Below are 22,448 nucleotides of genomic sequence, written 5' to 3' on the forward strand. Positions count from 1 at the left end.
CACGCCTACGCTCAGACTCGTGACGCGCCTACGCTCTGGTGACACGCCTACGCTCTGACTCGTGACGCGCCTACGCTCAGACTCGTGACGCGCCTACGCTCAGACTCGTGACGCACCTACGCTCTGGTGACACGCCTACGCTCAGACTCGTGACACTCCTACGCTCAGACTCGTGACGCGCCTACGCTCTGGTGACACGCCTAAGCTCTGACTCGTGACGCGCCTACGCTCAGACTCGTGACGCGCCTACGCTCAGACTCGTGACACGCCTACGCTCTGGTGACACGCCTACGCTCTGACTCGTGACGCGCCTACGCTCAGACTCGTGACGCGCCTACGCTCAGACTCGTGACGCGCCTACGCTCTGGTGACACGCCTACGCTCAGACTCGTGACGCGCCTACGCTCAGACTCGTGACGCGCCTACGCTCTGGTGACACGCCTACGCACTGACTCGTGACGCGCCTACGCTCAGACTCGTGACGCGCCTACGCTCTGGTGACACGCCTACGCTCTGACTCGTGACGCGCCTACGCTCAGACTCGTGACACGCCTACGCTCTGACTCTTAACGCGCCTACGCTCTGACTCGTGCCGCGCCTACGCTCAGACTCGTGACACGCCTACGCTCTGACTCGTGACGCGCCTACGCTCAGACTCGTGACACGCCTACGCTCTGGTGACACGCCTACGCTCTGACTCGTGACACGCCTACGCTCTGGTGACACGCCTACGCTCTGACTCGTGACGCGCCTACGCTCTGGTGACACGCCTACGCTCTGACTCGTGACGCGCCTACGCTCAGACTCGTGACACGCCTACGCTCTGACTCGTGACGCGCCTACGCTCAGACTCGTGACACGCCTACGCTCTGGTTACACGCCTACGCTCTGACTCGTGACGCGCCTACGCTCAGACTCGTGACGCGCCTACGCTCAGACTCGTGACGCGCCTACGCTCTGGTGACACGCCTACGCTCAGACTCGTGACGCGCCTACGCTCTGGTGACACGCCTACGCTCTGACTCGTGACGCGCCTACGCTCAGACTCGTGACGCGCCTACGCTCAGACTCGTGACGCACCTACGCTCTGGTGACACGCCTACGCTCAGACTCGTGACACTCCTACGCTCAGACTCGTGACGCGCCTACGCTCTGGTGACACGCCTAAGCTCTGACTCGTGACGCGCCTACGCTCAGACTCGTGACGCGCCTACGCTCAGACTCGTGACACGCCTACGCTCTGGTGACACGCCTACGCTCTGACTCGTGACGCGCCTACGCTCAGACTCGTGACGCGCCTACGCTCAGACTCGTGACGCGCCTACGCTCTGGTGACACGCCTACGCTCAGACTCGTGACGCGCCTACGCTCAGACTCGTGACGCGCCTACGCTCTGGTGACACGCCTACGCACTGACTCGTGACGCGCCTACGCTCAGACTCGTGACGCGCCTACGCTCTGGTGACACGCCTACGCTCTGACTCGTGACGCGCCTACGCTCAGACTCGTGACACGCCTACGCTCTGACTCTTAACGCGCCTACGCTCTGACTCGTGCCGCGCCTACGCTCAGACTCGTGACACGCCTACGCTCTGACTCGTGACGCGCCTACGCTCAGACTCGTGACACGCCTACGCTCTGGTGACACGCCTACGCTCTGACTCGTGACATGCCTACGCTCTGACTCGTGACGCGCCTACGCTCTGACTCGTGACGCGCCTACGCTCAGACTCGTGACGCGCCTACGCTCAGACTCGTGACGCGCCTACGCTCAGACTCGTGACGCGCCTACGCTCAGACTCGTGACGCGCCTACGCTCAGACTCGTGACGCGCCTACGCTCTGGTGACACGCCTACGCACTGACTCGTGACGCGCCTACGCTCAGACTCGTGACGCGCCTACGCTCTGGTGACACGCCTACGCTCTGACTCGTGACGCGCCTACGCTCGGACTCGTGACGCGCCTACGCTCTGGTGACACGCCTACGCTCTGACACGTGACGCACCTACGCTCAGACTCGTGACACGCCTACGCTCTGGTGACACGCCTACGCTCTGACTCGTGACGCGCCTACGCTCTGGTGACACGCCTACGCTCTGACTCGTGACGCGCCTACGCTCAGACTCGTGACGCGCCTACGCTCTGGTGACACGCCTACGCTCTGACTCGTGACGCGCCTACGCTCAGACTCGTGACGCGCCTACGCTCTGACTCGTGACGCGCCTACGCTCAGACTCGTGACACGCCTACGCTCTGACTCTTAACGCGCCTACGCTCTGACTCGTGCCGCGCCTACGCTCAGACTCGTGACACGCCTACGCTCTGACTCGTGACGCGCCTACGCTCAGACTCGTGACACGCCTACGCTCAGACTCGTGACACGCCTACGCTCTGGTGACACGCCTACGCTCTGACTCGTGACGCGCCTACGCTCAGACTCGTGACGCGCCTACGCTCAGACTCGTGACGCGCCTACGCTCAGACTCGTGACGCGCCTACGCTCAGACTCGTGACGCGCCTACGCTCTGGTGACACGCCTACGCACTGACTCGTGACGCGCCTACGCTCAGACTCGTGACGCGCCTACGCTCTGGTGACACGCCTACGCTCTGACTCGTGACGCGCCTACGCTCGGACTCGTGACGCGCCTACGCTCTGGTGACACGCCTACGCTCTGACACGTGACGCACCTACGCTCAGACTCGTGACACGCCTACGCTCTGGTGACACGCCTACGCTCTGACTCGTGACACGCCTACGCTCTGGTGACACGCCTACGCTCTGACTTGTGACGCGCCTACGCTCTGGTGACACGCCTACGCTCAGACTCGTGACACTCCTACGCTCAGACTCGTGACACTCCTACGCTCAGACTCGTGACACTCCTACGCTCTGACTCGTGACGCGCCTACGCTCAGACTCGTGACACGCCTACGCTCTGACTCTTAACGCGCCTACGCTCTGACTCGTGACGCACCTACGCTCTGACTCGTGACGCGCCTACGCTCTGACTCGTGACGCGCCTACGCTCAGACTCGTGACGCGCCTACGCTCAGACTCGTGACGCGCCTACGCTCTGGTGACACGCCTACGCTCAGACTCGTGACGCGCCTACGCTCTGGTGACACGCCTACGCTCTGACTCGTGACGCGCCTACGCTCAGACTCGTGACGCGCCTACGCTCAGACTCGTGACGCGCCTACGCTCTGGTGACACGCCTACGCTCAGACTCGTGACACTCCTACGCTCAGACTCGTGACGCGCCTACGCTCTGGTGACACGCCTAAGCTCTGACTCGTGACGCGCCTACGCTCAGACTCGTGACGCGCCTCCGCTCAGACTCGTGACACGCCTACGCTCTGGTGACACGCCTACGCTCTGACTCGTGACGCGCCTACGCTCAGACTCGTGACGCGCCTACGCTCTGGTGACACGCCTACGCTCTGACTCGTGACGCGCCTACGCTCAGACTTGTGCCGCGCCTACGCTCAGACTCGTGACACGCCTACGCTCTGACTCGTGACGCGCCTACGCTCTGACTCGTGACGCGCCTACGCTCAGACTCGTGACGCGCCTACGCTCAGACTCGTGACGCGCCTACGCTCAGACTCGTGACGCGCCTACGCTCTGGTGACACGCCTACGCACTGACTCGTGACGCGCCTACGCTCAGACTCGTGACGCGCCTACGCTCTGGTGACACGCCTACGCTCTGACACGTGATGCACCTACGCTCAGACTCGTGACACGCCTACGCTCTGGTGACACGCCTACGCTCTGACTCGTGACACGCCTACGCTCTGGTGACACGCCTACGCTCTGACTCGTGACGCGCCTACGCTCTGGTGACACGCCTACGCTCTGACTCGTGACGCGCCTACGCTCAGACTCGTGACGCGCCTACGCTCTGGTGACACGCCTACGCTCTGGTGACACGCCTACGCTCAGACTCGTGACGCGCCTACGCTCTGACTCGTGACGCGCCTACGCTCAGACTCGTGACACGCCTACGCTCTGACTCTTAACGCGCCTACGCTCTGACTCGTGCCGCGCCTACGCTCAGACTCGTGACACGCCTACGCTCTGACTCGTGACGCGCCTACGCTCAGACTCGTGACACGCCTACGCTCTGGTGACACGCCTACGCTCTGACACGTGACGCACCTACGCTCAGACTCGTGACACGCCTACGCTCTGGTGACACGCCTACGCTCTGACTCGTGACACGCCTACGCTCTGGTGACACGCCTACGCTCTGACTCGTGACGCGCCTACGCTCTGGTGACACGCCTACGCTCTGACTCGTGACGCGCCTACGCTCAGACTCGTGACGCGCCTACGCTCTGGTGACACGCCTACGCTCAGACTCGTGACACTCCTACGCTCAGACTCGTGACACTCCTACGCTCAGACTCGTGACACTCCTACGCCCCGAACTCGTGACGCGCCTACGCTCAGACTCGTGACACGCCTACGCTCTGACTCTTAACGCGCCTACGCTCTGACTCGTGACGCGCCTACGCTCTGACTCGTGACGCGCCTACGCTCAGACTCGTGACACGCCTACGCTCTGACTCGTGACGCGCCTACGCTCAGACTCGTGACACGCCTACGCTCTGGTGACACGCCTACGCTCTGACTCGTGACGCGCCTACGCTCAGACTCGTGACGCGCCTACGCTCAGACTCGTGACGCGCCTACGCTCTGGTGACACGCCTACGCTCAGACTCGTGACGCGCCTACGCTCTGGTGACACGCCTACGCTCTGACTCGTGACGCGCCTACGCTCAGACTCGTGACGCGCCTACGCTCAGACTCGTGACGCGCCTACGCTCTGGTGACACGCCTACGCTCAGACTCGTGACACTCCTACGCTCAGACTCGTGACGCGCCTACGCTCTGGTGACACGCCTAAGCTCTGACTCGTGACGCGCCTACGCTCAGACTCGTGACGCGCCTACGCTCAGACTCGTGACACGCCTACGCTCTGGTGACACGCCTACGCTCTGACTCGTGACGCGCCTACGCTCAGACTTGTGACGCGCCTACGCTCAGACTCGTGACGCGCCTACGCTCTGGTGACACGCCTACGCTCAGACTCGTGACGCGCCTACGCTCTGGTGACACGCCTACGCTCTGACTCGTGACGCGCCTACGCTCAGACTCGTGACGCGCCTACGCTCAGACTCGTGACGCGCCTACGCTCTGGTGACACGCCTACGCACTGACTCGTGACGCGCCTACGCTCAGACTCGTGACACGCCTACGCTCTGGTGACACGCCTACGCTCTGACTCGTGACACGCCTACGCTCTGGTGACACGCCTACGCTCTGGTGACACGCCTACGCTCTGACTCGTGACGCGCCTACGCTCTGGTGACACGCCTACGCTCAGACTCGTGACGCGCCTACGCTCAGACTCGTGACGCGCCTACGCTCTGGTGACACGCCTACGCTCAGACTCGTGACGCGCCTACGCTCTGGTGACACGCCTACGCTCTGACTCGTGACACGCCTACGCTCTGGTGACACGCCTACGCTCTGACTCGTGACGCGCCTACGCTCTGGTGACACGCCTACGCTCTGACTCGTGACGCGCCTACGCTCAGACTCGTGACGCGCCTACGCTCAGACTCGTGACGCGCCTACGCTCAGACTCGTGACGCGCCTACGCTCTGGTGACACGCCTACGCTCAGACTCGTGACGCGCCTACGCTCTGGTGACACGCCTACGCTCTGACTCGTGACGCGCCTACGCTCAGACTCGTGACGCGCCTACGCTCAGACTCGTGACGCGCCTACGCTCTGGTGACACGCCTACGCTCAGACTCGTGACGCGCCTACGCTCTGGTGACACGCCTACGCTCTGACTCGTGACGCGCCTACGCTCAGACTCGTGACGCGCCTACGCTCAGACTCGTGACACGCCTACGCTCTGGTGACACGCCTACGCTCTGACTCGTGACGCGCCTACGCTCTGGTGACACGCCTACGCTCTGACTCGTGACGCGCCTACGCTCAGACTCGTGACGCGCCTACGCTCTGGTGACACGCCTACGCTCTGACTCGTGACGCGCCTACGCTCAGACTCGTGACGCGCCTACGCTCTGGTGACACGCCTACGCTCAGACTCGTGACACTCCTACGCTCAGACTCGTGACACTCCTACGCTCAGACTCGTGACACTCCTACGCTCTGACTCGTGACATGCCTACGCTCTGACTCGTGACGTGCCTACGCTCTGACTCGTGACGCGCCTACGCTCAGACTCGTGACACGCCTACGCTCTGACTCGTGACGCGCCTACGCTCAGACTCGTGACGCGCCTACGCTCAGACTCGTGACGCGCCTACGCTCTGACTCGTGACGCGCCTACGCTCAGACTCGTGACACGCCTACGCTCTGACTCTTAACGCGCCTACGCTCTGACTCGTGCCGCTCCTACGCTCAGACTCGTGACACGCCTACGCTCTGACTCGTGACGCGCCTACGCTCAGACTCGTGACACGCCTACGCTCTGGTGACACGCCTACGCTCTGACTCGTGACATGCCTACGCTCTGACTCGTGACGCGCCTACGCTCTGACTCGTGACACTCCTACGCTCAGACTCGTGACGCGCCTACGCTCAGACTCGTGACGCGCCTACGCTCTGGTGACACGCCTACACTCTGACTCGTGACGCGCCTACGCTCTGGTGACACGCCTACGCTCTGACTCGTGACGCGCCTACGCTCAGGTGACACGCCTACGCTCTGACTCGTGACGCGCCTACGCTCAGACTCGTGACGCGCCTACGCTCTGGTGACACTTCTACGCTCTGACTCGTGACGCGCCTACGCTCAGACTCGTGACGCGCCTACGCTCTGGTGACACGCCTACGCTCTGACTCGTGACGCGCCTATGCTCTGGTGACACGCCTACGCTCTGACTCGTGACGCGCCTACGCTCTGACTCGTGACGCGCCTACGCTCTGATGACACGTGACGCGCCTACGCTCTGACTCGTGACGCGCCTACGCTCTGACTCTTGGCGCGCCTACGCTCTGATGACACGTGACGCGCCTACGCTCTGACTTGTGACGCGCCTACGCTCTGGTGACGCGCCTACGCTCTGACTCTTGACGCGCCTATGCTCTGGTGACACGTGACGCGCCTACGCTCTGACTCGTGACGCGCCTACGCTCTGACTCGTGACGCGCCTACGCTCTGGTGACGCGTCTACGCTCTGACTCGTAACGCGCCTACGCTCTGACTCGAGACGCGCCTACACTCTGACTCGTGACGCGCCTACGCTCTGACTCGTGACGCGCCTTCGCTCTGACTCGTGACGCGCCTACGCTCTGACTTGTGCCGCGCCTACGCTCTGACTCGTGACGCGCCTACGCTCTGACTCGTGACGCGCCTACGCTCTGACTTGTGACGCGCCTACGCTCTGGTGACACGCCTACGCTCTGACAATTGACGCGCCTATGCTCTGGTGACACGTGACGCGCCTACGCTCTGACTCGTGACACGCCTACGCTCTGACTCGTGACGCGCCTACGCTCTGACTCGTGACGCGCCTACGCTCTGACTCTTGACGCGCCTACGCTCTGGTGACGCGCCTACGCTCTGACTCGTGGCGCGCCTACGCTCTGACTCGTGACGCGCCTACGCTCTGGTGACGCGCCTACGCTCTGACTCGTGACGCGCCTACGCTCTGGTGACGCGCCTACGCTCTGACTCGTGACGCGCCTACGCTCTGACTCGTGACGCGCCTACGCTCTGACTTGTGATGCGCCTACGCTCTGGTGACGCGCCTACGCTCTGACTCGTGACGCGCCTACGCTCTGGTGACGCGCCTACGCTCTGACTCGTGACGCGCCTACGCTCTGGTGACGCGCCTACGCTCTGACTCGTGACGCGCCTACGCTCTGACTCGTGACGCGCCTACGCTCTGACTCGTGACGCGCCTACGCTCTGGTGACGCGCCTACGCTCTGACTCGTGACGCGCCTACGCTCTGGTGACGCGTCTACGCTCTGACTCGTGGCGCGCCTACGCTCTGACTCGTGACGCGCCTACGCTCTGGTGACGCGCCTACGCTCTGACTCGTGACGCGCCTACGCTCTGGTGACACGCCTACGCTCTGACTCGTGACGCACCTACGCTCTGACTCGTGACGCGCCTACGCTCTGATGACACGTGACGCGCCTACGCTCTGACTCGTGACGCGCCTACGCTCTGACTCTTGGCGCGCCTACGCTCTGATGACACGTGACGCGCCTACGCTCTGGTGACGCGCCTACGCTCTGACTCTTGACGCGCCTATGCTCTGGTGACACGTGACGCGCCTACGCTCTGATGACACGTGACGCGCCTACGCTCTGACTCGTGACGCGCCTACGCTCTGACTCTTGGCGCGCCTACGCTCTGATGACACGTGACGCGCCTACGCTCTGGTGACACGCCTACGCTCTGACTCTAGACGCGCCTATGCTCTGGTGACACGTGACGCGCCTACGCTCTGACTCGTGACACGCCTACGCTCTGACTTGTGACGCGCCTATGCTCTGGTGACACGCCTACGCTCTGACTCGTGACGCGCCTACGCTCTGGTGACGCGCCTTCGCTCTGACTCTTGACGCGCCTACGCTCTGACACGTGACGCGCCTACGCTCTGACTCGTGACACGCCTACGCTCTGACTTGTGACGCGCCTATGCTCTGGTGACACGCCTACGCTCTGACTCGTGACGCGCCTACGCTCTGGTGACGCGCCTACGCTCTGACTCGTGACGCGCCTACGCTCTGGTGACGTGCCTACGCTCTGACTCGTGACGCGCCTACGCTCTGACTCGTGACGCGCCTACGCTCTGACTCGTGACGCGCCTACGCTTTGACTCGTGATGCGCCTACGCTCTGGTGACGCGCCTACGCTCTGACTCGTGACGCGCCTACGCTCTGACTCGTGACGCGCCTACGCTCTGACTCGTGACGCGCCTACGCTCTGACTCGTGGCGCGCCTACGCTCTGACTCGTGGCGTGCCTACGCTCTGGTGACGCGCCTACGCTCTGACTCGTGACGCGCCTACGCTCTGGTGACGCGCCTACGCTCTGACTCGTGACGCGCCTACGCTCTGACTCGTGACGCGCCTACGCTCTGACTCGTGACGCGCCTACGCTTTGACTTGTGATGCGCCTACGCTCTGGTGACGCGCCTACGCTCTGACTCGTGACGCGCCTACGCTCTGGTGACGCGCCTACGCTCTGACTCGTGACGCGCCTACGCTCTGGTGACGCGCCTACGCTCTGACTCGTGACGCGCCTACGCTCTGACTCGTGACGCGCCTACGCTCTGGTGACGCGTCTACGCTCTGACTCGTGGCGCGCCTACGCTCTGACTTGTGACGCGCCTACGCTCTGGTGACGCGCCTACGCTCTGACTCGTGACGCGCCTACGCTCTGGTGACACGCCTACGCTCTGACTCGTGACGCACCTACGCTCTGACTCGTGACGCGCCTACGCTCTGATGACACGTGACGCGCCTACCCTCTGACTCGTGACGCGCCTACGCTCTGACTCTTGGCGCGCCTACGCTCTGATGACACGTGACGCGCCTACGCTCTGGTGACGCGCCTACGCTCTGACTCTTGACGCGCCTATGCTCTGGTGACACGTGACGCGCCTACGCTCTGATGACACGTGACGCGCCTACGCTCTGACTCGTGACGCGCCTACGCTCTGACTCTTGGCGCGCCTACGCTCTGATGACACGTGACGCGCCTACGCTCTGGTGACGCGCCTACGCTCTGACTCGTGACGCGCCTACGCTCTGACTTGTGACGCGCCTACGCTCTGGTGACACGCCTACGCTCTGACTCTAGACGCGCCTATGCTCTGGTGACACGTGACGCGCCTACGCTCTGACTCGTGACACGCCTACGCTCTGACTTGTGACGCGCCTATGCTCTGGTGACACGCCTACGCTCTGACGACGCGCCTTCGCTCTGACTCTTGACGCGCCTACGCTCTGACACGTGACACGCCTACGCTCTGACTCGTGACACGCCTACGCTCTGACTTGTGACGCGCCTATGCTCTGGTGACACGCCTACGCTCTGACTCGTGACGCGCCTACGCTCTGGTGACGCGCCTTCGCTCTGACTCTTGACGCGCCTACGCTCTGACACGTGACGCGCCTACGCTCTGGTGACGCGCCTACGCTCTGACTCGTGACGCGCCTACGCTCTGACTCGTTACGCGCCTACGCTCTGGTGACGCGCCTACGCTCTGGTGACGCGCCTACGCTCTGACTCGTGACGCGCCTACGCTCTGACTCGTGACGCGCCTACGCTCTGACTCGTGACGCGCCTACGCTCTGGTGACGCGCCTACGCTCTGACTCGTGGCGCGCCTACGCTCTGACTCGTGACGCGCCTACGCTCTGGTGACGCGCCTACGCTCTGACTCGTGACGCGCCTACGCTCTGGTGACGCGCCTACGCTCTGACTCGTGACGCGCCTACGCTCTGACTCGTGACGCGCCTACGCTCTGACTCGTGACGCGCCTACGCTTTGACTTGTGATGCGCCTACGCTCTGGTGACGCGCCTACGCTCTGACTCGTGACGCGCCTACGCTCTGGTGACGCGCCTACGCTCTGACTCGTGACGCGCCTACGCTCTGGTGACGCGCCTACGCTCTGACTCGTGACGCGCCTACGCTCTGACTCGTGACGCGCCTACGCTCTGACTCGTGACGCGCCTACGCTCTGGTGACGCGCCTACGCTCTGACTCGTGACGCGCCTACGCTCTGGTGACGCGTCTACGCTCTGACTCGTGGCGCGCCTACGCTCTGACTCGTGACGCTTCTACGCTCTGGTGACGCGCCTACGCTCTGACTCGTGACGCGCCTACGCTCTGGTGACACGCCTACGCTCTGACTCGTGACGCGCCTACGCTCAGACTCGTGACGCGCCTACGCTCTGGTGACACGCCTACGCTCAGACTCGTGACGCGCCTACGCTCAGACTCGTGACACTCCTACGCTCTGACTCGTGACGCGCCTACGCTCAGACTCGTGACACGCCTACGCTCTGACTCTTAACGCGCCTACGCTCTGACTCGTGACGCGCCTACGCTCTGACTCGTGACGCGCCTACGCTCAGACTCGTGACACGCCTACGCTCTGACTCGTGACGCGCCTACGCTCAGACTCGTGACACGCCTACGCTCTGGTGACACGCCTAAGCTCTGACTCGTGACGCGCCTACGCTCAGACTCGTGACGCGCCTACGCTCAGACTCGTGACGCGCCTACGCTCTGGTGACACGCCTACGCTCAGACTCGTGACGCGCCTACGCTCTGGTGACACGCCTACGCTCTGACTCTTGACGCGCCTACGCTCTGGTGACACGCCTACGCTCTGACTCGTGACGCGCCTACGCTCAGACTCGTGACGCGCCTACGCTCTGGTGACACGCCTACGCTCTGACTCGTGACGCGCCTACGCTCTGGTGACACGCCTACGCTCTGACTCGTGACGCGCCTACGCTCAGACTCGTGACGCGCCTACGCTCAGACTCGTGACGCGCCTACGCTCTGGTGACACGCCTACGCTCAGACTCGTGACGCGCCTACGCTCTGGTGACACGCCTACGCTCTGACTCGTGACGCGCCTACGCTCAGACTCGTGACGCGCCTACGCTCAGACTCGTGACGCGCCTACGCTCTGGTGACACGCCTACGCTCAGACTCGTGACGCGCCTACGCTCTGGTGACACGCCTACGCTCTGACTCGTGACGCGCCTACGCTCAGACTCGTGACGCGCCTACGCTCAGACTCGTGACACGCCTACGCTCTGGTGACACGCCTACGCTCTGACTCGTGACGCGCCTACGCTCTGGTGACACGCCTACGCTCTGACTCGTGACGCGCCTACGCTCAGACTCGTGACGCGCCTACGCTCTGGTGACATGCCTACGCTCTGACTCGTGACGCGCCTACGCTCAGACTCGTGACGCGCCTACGCTCTGGTGACACGCCTACGCTCAGACTCGTGACACTCCTACGCTCAGACTCGTGACACTCCTACGCTCAGACTCGTGACACTCCTACGCTCTGACTCGTGACATGCCTACGCTCTGACTCGTGACGCGCCTACGCTCTGACTCGTGACGCGCCTACGCTCAGACTCGTGACACGCCTACGCTCTGACTCGTGACGCGCCTACGCTCAGACTCGTGACGCGCCTACGCTCAGACTCGTGACGCGCCTACGCTCTGACTCGTGACGCGCCTACGCTCAGACTCGTGACACGCCTACGCTCTGACTCTTAACGCGCCTACGCTCTGACTCGTGCCGCTCCTACGCTCAGACTCGTGACACGCCTACGCTCTGACTCGTGACGCGCCTACGCTCAGACTCGTGACACGCCTACGCTCTGGTGACACGCCTACGCTCTGACTCGTGACATGCCTACGCTCTGACTCGTGACGCGCCTACGCTCTGACTCGTGACACTCCTACGCTCAGACTCGTGCCGCGCCTACGCTCAGACTCGTGACACGCCTACGCTCTGACTCGTGACGCGCCTACGCTCAGACTCGTGACACGCCTACGCTCTGGTGACACGCCTACGCTCAGACTCGTGACACGCCTACGCTCTGACTCGTGACGCGCCTACGCTCTGACTCGTGACGCGCCTACGCTCAGACTCGTGACGCGCCTACGCTCAGACTCGTGACGCGCCTACGCTCAGACTCGTGACGCGCCTACGCTCAGACTCGTGACGCGCCTACGCTCTGGTGACACGCCTACGCACTGACTCGTGACGCGCCTACGCTCAGACTCGTGACGCGCCTACGCTCTGGTGACACGCCTACGCTCTGACTCGTGACGCGCCTACGCTCGGACTCGTGACGCGCCTACGCTCTGGTGACACGCCTACGCTCTGACACGTGACGCACCTACGCTCGGACTCGTGACGCGCCTACGCTCTGGTGACACGCCTACGCTCTGACACGTGACGCACCTACGCTCAGACTCGTGACGCGCCTACGCTCTGGTGACACGCCTACGCTCTGACTCGTGACGCGCCTACGCTCAGACTCGTGACGCGCCTACGCTCTGGTGACACGCCTACGCTCAGACTCGTGACACTCCTACGCTCAGACTCGTGACACTCCTACGCTCAGACTCGTGACACTCCTACGCTCTGACTCGTGACATGCCTACGCTCTGACTCGTGACGCGCCTACGCTCTGACTCGTGACGCGCCTACGCTCAGACTCGTGACACGCCTACGCTCTGACTCGTGACGCGCCTACGCTCAGACTCGTGACGCGCCTACGCTCAGACTTGTGACGCGCCTACGCTCTGACTCGTGACGCGCCTACGCTCAGACTCGTGACACGCCTACGCTCTGACTCTTAACGCGCCTACGCTCTGACTCGTGCCGCTCCTACGCTCAGACTCGTGACACGCCTACGCTCTGACTCGTGACGCGCCTACGCTCAGACTCGTGACACGCCTACGCTCTGGTGACACGCCTACGCTCTGACTCGTGACATGCCTACGCTCTGACTCGTGACGCGCCTACGCTCTGACTCGTGACACTCCTACGCTCAGACTCGTGACGCGCCTACGCTCTGACTCGTGACGCGCCTACGCTCAGACTCGTGACACGCCTACGCTCTGACTCTTAACGCGCCTACGCTCTGACTCGTGACGCGCCTACGCTCTGACTCGTGACGCGCCTACGCTCAGACTCGTGACACGCCTACGCTCTGACTCGTGACGCGCCTACGCTCAGACTCGTGACACGCCTACGCTCTGGTGACACGCCTACGCTCTGACTCGTGACGCGCCTACGCTCAGACTCGTGACGCGCCTACGCTCAGACTCGTGACGCGCCTACGCTCTGGTGACACGCCTACGCTCTGACTCGTGACGCGCCTACGCTCAGACTCGTGACGCGCCTACGCTCAGACTCGTGACGCGCCTACGCTCTGACTCGTGACGCGCCTACGCTCAGACTCGTGACGGGCCTACGCTCAGACTCGTGACACTCCTACGCTCAGACTCGTGACACTCCTACGCTCAGACTCGTGACACTCCTACGCTCTGACTCGTGACATGCCTACGCTCTGACTCGTGACGCGCCTACGCTCTGACTCGTGACGCGCCTACGCTCAGACTCGTGACACGCCTACGCTCTGGTGACACGCCTACGCTCTGACTCGTGACACGCCTACGCTCTGACTCGTGACGCGCCTACGCTCTGACTCGTGACGCGCCTACGCTCAGACTCGTGACACGCCTACGCTCTGACTCGTGACGCGCCTACGCTCAGACTCGTGACACGCCTACGCTCTGGTGACACGCCTACGCTCTGACTCGTGACACGCCTACGCTCTGACTCTTAACGCGCCTACGCTCTGACTCGTGACGCGCCTACGCTCTGACTCGTGACGCGCCTACGCTCAGACTCGTGACACGCCTACGCTCTGACTCGTGACGCGCCTACGCTAAGACTCGTGACACGCCTACGCTCTGGTGACACGCCTACGCTCTGACTCGTGACGCGCCTACGCTCAGACTCGTGACGCCCCTACGCTCAGACTCGTGACGCGCCTACGCTCAGACTCGTGACGCGCCTACGCTAAGACTCTTGACACGCCTACGCTCTGGTGACACGCCTACGCTCAGACTCGTGACGCGCCTACGCTCTGGTGACACGCCTACGCTCTGACTCGTGACGCGCCTACGCTCAGACTCGTGACGCGCCTACGCTCAGACTCGTGACGCGCCTACGCTCTGGTGACACGCCTACGCACTGACTCGTGACGCGCCTACGCTCAGACTCGTGACGCGCCTACGCTCTGGTGACACGCCTACGCTCTGACTCGTGACGCGCCTACGCTCAGACTCGTGACGCGCCTACGCTCAGACTCGTGACGCGCCTACGCTCAGACTCGTGACGCGCCTACGCTCTGGTGACACGCCTACGCTCAGACTCGTGACGCGCCTACGCTCTGGTGACACGCCTACGCTCTGACTCGTGACGCGCCTACGCTCAGACTCGTGACGCGCCTACGCTCAGACTCGTGACGCGCCTACGCTCAAACTCGTGACGCGCCTACGCTCTGGTGACACGCCTACGCTCAGACTCGTGACGCGCCTACGCTCTGGTGACACGCCTACGCTCTGACTCGTGACGCGCCTACGCTCAGACTCGTGACGCGCCTACGCTCAGACTCGTGACACGCCTACGCTCTGGTGACACGCCTACGCTCTGACTCGTGACGCGCCTACGCTCTGGTGACACGCCTACGCTCTGACTCGTGACGCGCCTACGCTCAGACTCGTGACGCGCCTACGCTCTGGTGACACGCCTACGCTCTGACTCGTGACGCGCCTACGCTCAGACTCGTGACGCGCCTACGCTCTGGTGACACGCCTACGCTCAGACTCGTGACACTCCTACGCTCAGACTCGTGACACTCCTACGCTCAGACTCGTGACACTCCTACGTTCTGACTCGTGACATGCCTACGCTCTGACTCGTGACGCGCCTACGCTCTGACTCGTGACGCGCCTACGCTCAGACTCGTGACACGCCTACGCTCTGACTCGTGACGCGCCTACGCTCAGACTCGTGACGCGCCTACGCTCAGACTTGTGACGCGCCTACGCTCTGACTCGTGACGCGCCTACGCTCAGACTCGTGACACGCCTACGCTCTGACTCTTAACGCGCCTACGCTCTGACTCGTGCCGCTCCTACGCTCAGACTCGTGACACGCCTACGCTCTGACTCGTGACGCGCCTACGCTCAGACTCGTGACACGCCTACGCTCTGGTGACACGCCTACGCTCTGACTCGTGACATGCCTACGCTCTGACTCGTGACGCGCCTACGCTCTGACTCGTGACACTCCTACGCTCAGACTCGTGACGCGCCTACGCTCTGACTCGTGACGCGCCTACGCTCAGACTCGTGACACGCCTACGCTCTGACTCTTAACGCGCCTACGCTCAGACTCGTGACACGCCTACGCTCTGACTCGTGACGCGCCTACGCTCAGACTCGTGACACGCCTACGCTCTGGTGACACGCCTACGCTCTGACTCGTGACGCGCCTACGCTCAGACTCGTGACGCGCCTACGCTCAGACTCGTGACGCGCCTACGCTCAGACTCGTGACGCGCCTACGCTCAGACTCGTGACGCGCCTACGCTCTGGTGACACGCCTACGCACTGACTCGTGACGCGCCTACGCTCAGACTCGTGACGCGCCTACGCTCTGGTGACACGCCTACGCACTGACTCGTGACGCGCCTACGCTCAGACTCGTGACGCGCCTACGCTCTGGTGACACGCCTACGCTCTGACTCGTGACGCGCCTACGCTCGGACTCGTGACGCGCCTACGCTCTGGTGACACGCCTACGCTCTGACACGTGACGCACCTACGCTCAGACTCGTGACACGCCTACGCTCTGGTGACACGCCTACGCTCTGACTCGTGACACGCCTACGCTCTGGTGACACGCCTACGCTCTGACTCGTGACGCGCCTACGCTCTGGTGACACGCCTACGCTCTGACTCGTGACGCGCCTACGCTCAGACTCGTGACGCGCCTACGCTCTGGTGACACGCCTACGCTCTGACTCGTGACGCGCCTACGCTCAGACTCGTGACGCGCCTACGCTCTGGTGACACGCCTACGCTCAGACTCGTGACACTCCTACGCTCAGACTCGTGACACTCCTACGCTCAGACTCGTGACACTCCTACGCTCTGACTCGTGACGCGCCTACGCTCAGACTCGTGACACGCCTACGCTCTGACTCTTAACGCGCCTACGCTCTGACTCGTGACGCGCCTACGCTCAGACTCGTGACACGCCTACGCTCTGGTGACACGCCTACGCTCTGACTCGTGACGCGCCTACGCTCTGGTGACACGCCTACGCTCTGACTCGTGACGCGCCTACGCTCAGACTCGTGACGCGCCTACGCTCTGGTGACACTTCTACGCTCTGACACGTGACGCGCCTACGCTCTGGTGACACGCCTATGCTCTGACTCGTGACGCGCCTACGCTCTGGTGACACGCCTACGCTCTGACTCGTGACGCGCCTACGCTCAGACTCGTGACGCGCCTACGCTCTGGTGACACTTCTACGCTCTGACTCGTGACGCGCCTACGCTCAGACTCGTGACGCGCCTACGCTCAGACTCGTGACGCGCCTACGCTCTGGTGACACGCCTACGCTCAGACTCGTGACGCGCCTACGCTCTGGTGACACGCCTACGCTCTGACTCGTGACGCGCCTACGCTCAGACTCGTGACGCGCCTACGCTCAGACTCGTGACGCGCCTACGCTCTGGTGACACGCCTACGCACTGACTCGTGACGCGCCTACGCTCAGACTCGTGACGCGCCTACGCTCTGGTGACAAGCCTACGCTCTGACTCGTGACGCGCCTACGCTCTGACTCTTAACGCGCCTACGCTCTGACTCGTGACGCGCCTACGCTCTGACTCGTGACGCGCCTACGCTCAGACTCGTGACACGCCTACGCTCTGGTGACACGCCTACGCTCTGACTCGTGACGCGCCTACGCTCAGACTCGTGACGCGCCTACGCTCAGACTCGTGACGCGCCTACGCTCTGGTGACACGCCTACGCTCAGACTCGTGACGCGCCTACGCTCTGGTGACACGCCTACGCTCTGACTCGTGACGCGCCTACGCTCTGGTGACACGCCTACGCTCTGACTCGTGACGCGCCTACGCTCAGACTCGTGACGCGCCTACGCTCTGGTGACACGCCTACGCTCTGACTCGTGACGCGCCTACGCTCTGGTGACACGCCTACGCTCTGACTCGTGACGCGCCTACGCTCAGACTCGTGACGCGCCTACGCTCAGACTCGTGACGCGCCTACGCTCTGGTGACACGCCTACGCTCAGACTCGTGACGCGCCTACGCTCTGGTGACACGCCTACGCTCTGACTCGTGACGCGCCTACGCTCAGACTCGTGACGCGCCTACGCTCAGACTCGTGACGCGCCTACGCTCTGGTGACACGCCTACGCTCAGACTCGTGACGCGCCTACGCTCTGGTGACACGCCTACGCTCTGACTCGTGACGCGCCTACGCTCAGACTCGTGACGCGCCTACGCTCAGACTCGTGACACGCCTACGCTCTGGTGACACGCCTACGCTCTGACTCGTGACGCGCCTACGCTCTGGTGACACGCCTACGCTCTGACTCGTGACGCGCCTACGCTCAGACTCGTGACGCGCCTACGCTCTGGTGACACGCCTACGCTCTGACTCGTGACGCGCCTACGCTCAGACTCGTGACGCGCCTACGCTCTGGTGACACGCCTACGCTCAGACTCGTGACACTCCTACGCTCAGACTCGTGACACTCCTACGCTCAGACTCGTGACACTCCTACGCTCTGACTCGTGACATGCCTACGCTCTGACTCGTGACGCGCCTACGCTCTGACTCGTGACGCGCCTACGCTCAGACTCGTGACACGCCTACGCTCTGACTCGTGACGCGCCTACGCTCAGACTCGTGACGCGCCTACGCTCAGACTCGTGACGCGCCTACGCTCTGACTCGTGACGCGCCTACGCTCAGACTCGTGACACGCCTACGCTCTGACTCTTAACGCGCCTACGCTCTGACTCGTGCCGCTCCTACGCTCAGACTCGTGACACGCCTACGCTCTGACTCGTGACGCGCCTACGCTCAGACTCGTGACACGCCTACGCTCTGGTGACACGCCTACGCTCTGACTCGTGACATGCCTACGCTCTGACTCGTGACGCGCCTACGCTCTGACTCGTGACACTCCTACGCTCTGGTGACACGCCTACGCTCTGACACGTGACGCACCTACGCTCAGACTCGTGACGCGCCTACGCTCTGGTGACACGCCTACGCTCTGACTCGTGACGCGCCTACGCTCAGACTCGTGACGCGCCTACGCTCTGGTGACACGCCTACGCTCAGACTCGTGACACTCCTACGCTCAGACTCGTGACACTCCTACGCTCAGACTCGTGACACTCCTACGCTCTGACTCGTGACATGCCTACGCTCTGACTCGTGACGCGCCTACGCTCTGACTCGTGACGCGCCTACGCTCAGACTCGTGACACGCCTACGCTCTGACTCGTGACGCGCCTACGCTCAGACTCGTGACGCGCCTACGCTCAGACTTGTGACGCGCCTACGCTCTGACTCGTGACGCGCCTACGCTCAGACTCGTGACACGCCTACGCTCTGACTCTTAACGCGCCTACGCTCTGACTCGTGCCGCTCCTACGCTCAGACTCGTGACACGCCTACGCTCTGACTCGTGACGCGCCTACGCTCAGACTCGTGACACGCCTACGCTCTGGTGACACGCCTACGCTCTGACTCGTGACATGCCTACGCTCTGACTCGTGACGCGCCTACGCTCTGACTCGTGACACTCCTACGCTCAGACTCGTGACGCGCCTACGCTCTGACTCGTGACGCGCCTACGCTCAGACTCGTGACACGCCTACGCTCTGATTCTTAACGCGCCTACGCTCTGACTCGTGACGCGCCTACGCTCTGACTCGTGACGCGCCTACGCTCAGACTCGTGACACGCCTACGCTCTGACTCGTGACGCGCCTACGCTCAGACTCGCGACACGCCTACGCTCTGGTGACACGCCTACGCTCTGACTCGTGACGCGCCTACGCTCAAACTCGTGACGCGCCTACGCTCAGACTCGTGACGCGCCTACGCTCTGGTGACACGCCTACGCTCTGACTCGTGACGCGCCTACGCTCAGACTCGTGACGCGCCTACGCTCAGACTCGTGACGCGCCTACGCTCTGACTCGTGACGCGCCTACGCTCAGACTCGTGACGGGCCTACGCTCAGACTCGTGACACTCCTACGCTCAGACTCGTGACACTCCTACGCTCAGACTCGTGACACTCCTACGCTCTGACTCGTGACATGCCTACGCTCTGACTCGTGACGCGCCTACGCTCTGACTCGTGACGCGCCTACGCTCAGACTCGTGACACGCCTACGCTCTGGTGACACGCCTACGCTCTGACTCGTGACACGCCTACGCTCTGACTCGTGACGCGCCTACGCTCTGACTCGTGACGCGCCTACGCTCTGACTCGTGACACGCCTACGCTCTGACTTGTGACGCGCCTATGCTCTGGTGACACGCCTACGCTCTGACTCGTGACGCGCCTACGCTCTGGTGACGCGCCTTCGCTCTGACTCTTGACGCGCCTACGCTCTGACACGTGACGCGCCTACGCTCTGACTCGTGACACGCCTACGCTCTGACTTGTGACGCGCCTATGCTCTGGTGACACGCCTACGCTCTGACTCGTGACGCGCCTACGCTCTGGTGACGCGCCTTCGCTCTGACTCTTGACGCGCCTACGCTCTGACACGTGACGCGCCTACGCTCTGGTGACGCGCCTACGCTCTGACTCGTGACGCGCCTACGCTCTGACTCGTTACGCGCCTACGCTCTGGTGACGCGCCTACGCTCTGGTGACGCGCCTACGCTCTGACTCGTGACGCGCCTACGCTCTGACACGTGACGCGTCTACGCTCTGGTGACGCGCCTACGCTCTGGTGACGCGCCTACGCTCTGACTCGTGACGCGCCTACGCTTTGACTCGTGACGCGCCTACGCTCTGGTGACGCGCCTACGCTCTGACTCGTGACGCGCCTACGCTCTGGTGACGTGCCTACGCTCTGACTCGTGACGCGCCTACGCTCTGACTCGTGACGCGCCTACGCTCTGACTCGTGACGCGCCTACGCTTTGACTCGTGATGCGCCTACGCTCTGGTGACGCGCCTACGCTCTGACTCGTGACGCGCCTACGCTCTGACTCGTGACGCGCCTACGCTCTGACTCGTGACGCGCCTACGCTCTGACTCGTGGCGCGCCTACGCTCTGACTCGTGGCGTGCCTACGCTCTGGTGACGCGCCTACGCTCTGACTCGTGACGCGCCTACGCTCTGGTGACGCGCCTACGCTCTGACTCGTGACGCGCCTACGCTCTGACTCGTGACGCGCCTACGCTCTGACTCGTGACGCGCCTACGCTTTGACTTGTGATGCGCCTACGCTCTGGTGACGCGCCTACGCTCTGACTCGTGACGCGCCTACGCTCTGGTGACGCGCCTACGCTCTGACTCGTGACGCGCCTACGCTCTGGTGACGCGCCTACGCTCTGACTCGTGACGCGCCTACGCTCTGACTCGTGACGCGCCTACGCTCTGGTGACGCGTCTACGCTCTGACTCGTGGCGCGCCTACGCTCTGACTCGTGACGCGCCTACGCTCTGGTGACGCGCCTACGCTCTGACTCGTGACGCGCCTACGCTCTGGTGACACGCCTACGCTCTGACTCGTGACGCACCTACGCTCTGACTCGTGACGCGCCTACGCTCTGATGACACGTGACGCGCCTACGCTCTGACTCGTGACGCGCCTACGCTCTGACTCTTGGCGCGCCTACGCTCTGATGACACGTGACGCGCCTACGCTCTGGTGACGCGCCTACGCTCTGACTCTTGACGCGCCTATGCTCTGGTGACACGTGACGCGCCTACGCTCTGATGACACGTGACGCGCCTACGCTCTGACTCGTGACGCGCCTACGCTCTGACTCTTGGCGCGCCTACGCTCTGATGACACGTGACGCGCCTACGCTCTGGTGACGCGCCTACGCTCTGACTCGTGACGCGCCTACGCTCTGACTTGTGACGCGCCTACGCTCTGGTGACACGCCTACGCTCTGACTCTAGACGCGCCTATGCTCTGGTGACACGTGACGCGCCTACGCTCTGACTCGTGACACGCCTACGCTCTGACTTGTGACGCGCCTATGCTCTGGTGACACGCCTACGCTCTGACTCGTGATGCGCCTACGCTCTGGTGACGCGCCTTCGCTCTGACTCTTGACGCGCCTACGCTCTGACACGTGACACGCCTACGCTCTGACTCGTGACACGCCTACGCTCTGACTTGTGACGCGCCTATGCTCTGGTGACACGCCTACGCTCTGACTCGTGACGCGCCTACGCTCTGGTGACGCGCCTTCGCTCTGACTCTTGACGCGCCTACGCTCTGACACGTGACGCGCCTACGCTCTGGTGACGCGCCTACGCTCTGACTCGTGACGCGCCTACGCTCTGACTCGTTACGCGCCTACGCTCTGGTGACGCGCCTACGCTCTGGTGACGCGCCTACGCTCTGACTCGTGACGCGCCTACGCTCTGACTCGTGACGCGCCTACGCTCTGACTCGTGACGCGCCTACGCTCTGGTGACGCGCCTACGCTCTGACTCGTGGCGCGCCTACGCTCTGACTCGTGGCGCGCCTACGCTCTGGTGACGCGCCTACGCTCTGACTCGTGACGCGC

This window comes from Eucyclogobius newberryi, unplaced genomic scaffold, assembly GCF_026437365.1.
Source record: "Eucyclogobius newberryi isolate DKJ021-1_F unplaced genomic scaffold, fEucNew1.0.hap1 SCAF_26, whole genome shotgun sequence".
Classification (NCBI taxonomy): Eukaryota; Metazoa; Chordata; class Actinopteri; order Gobiiformes; family Gobiidae; genus Eucyclogobius; species Eucyclogobius newberryi.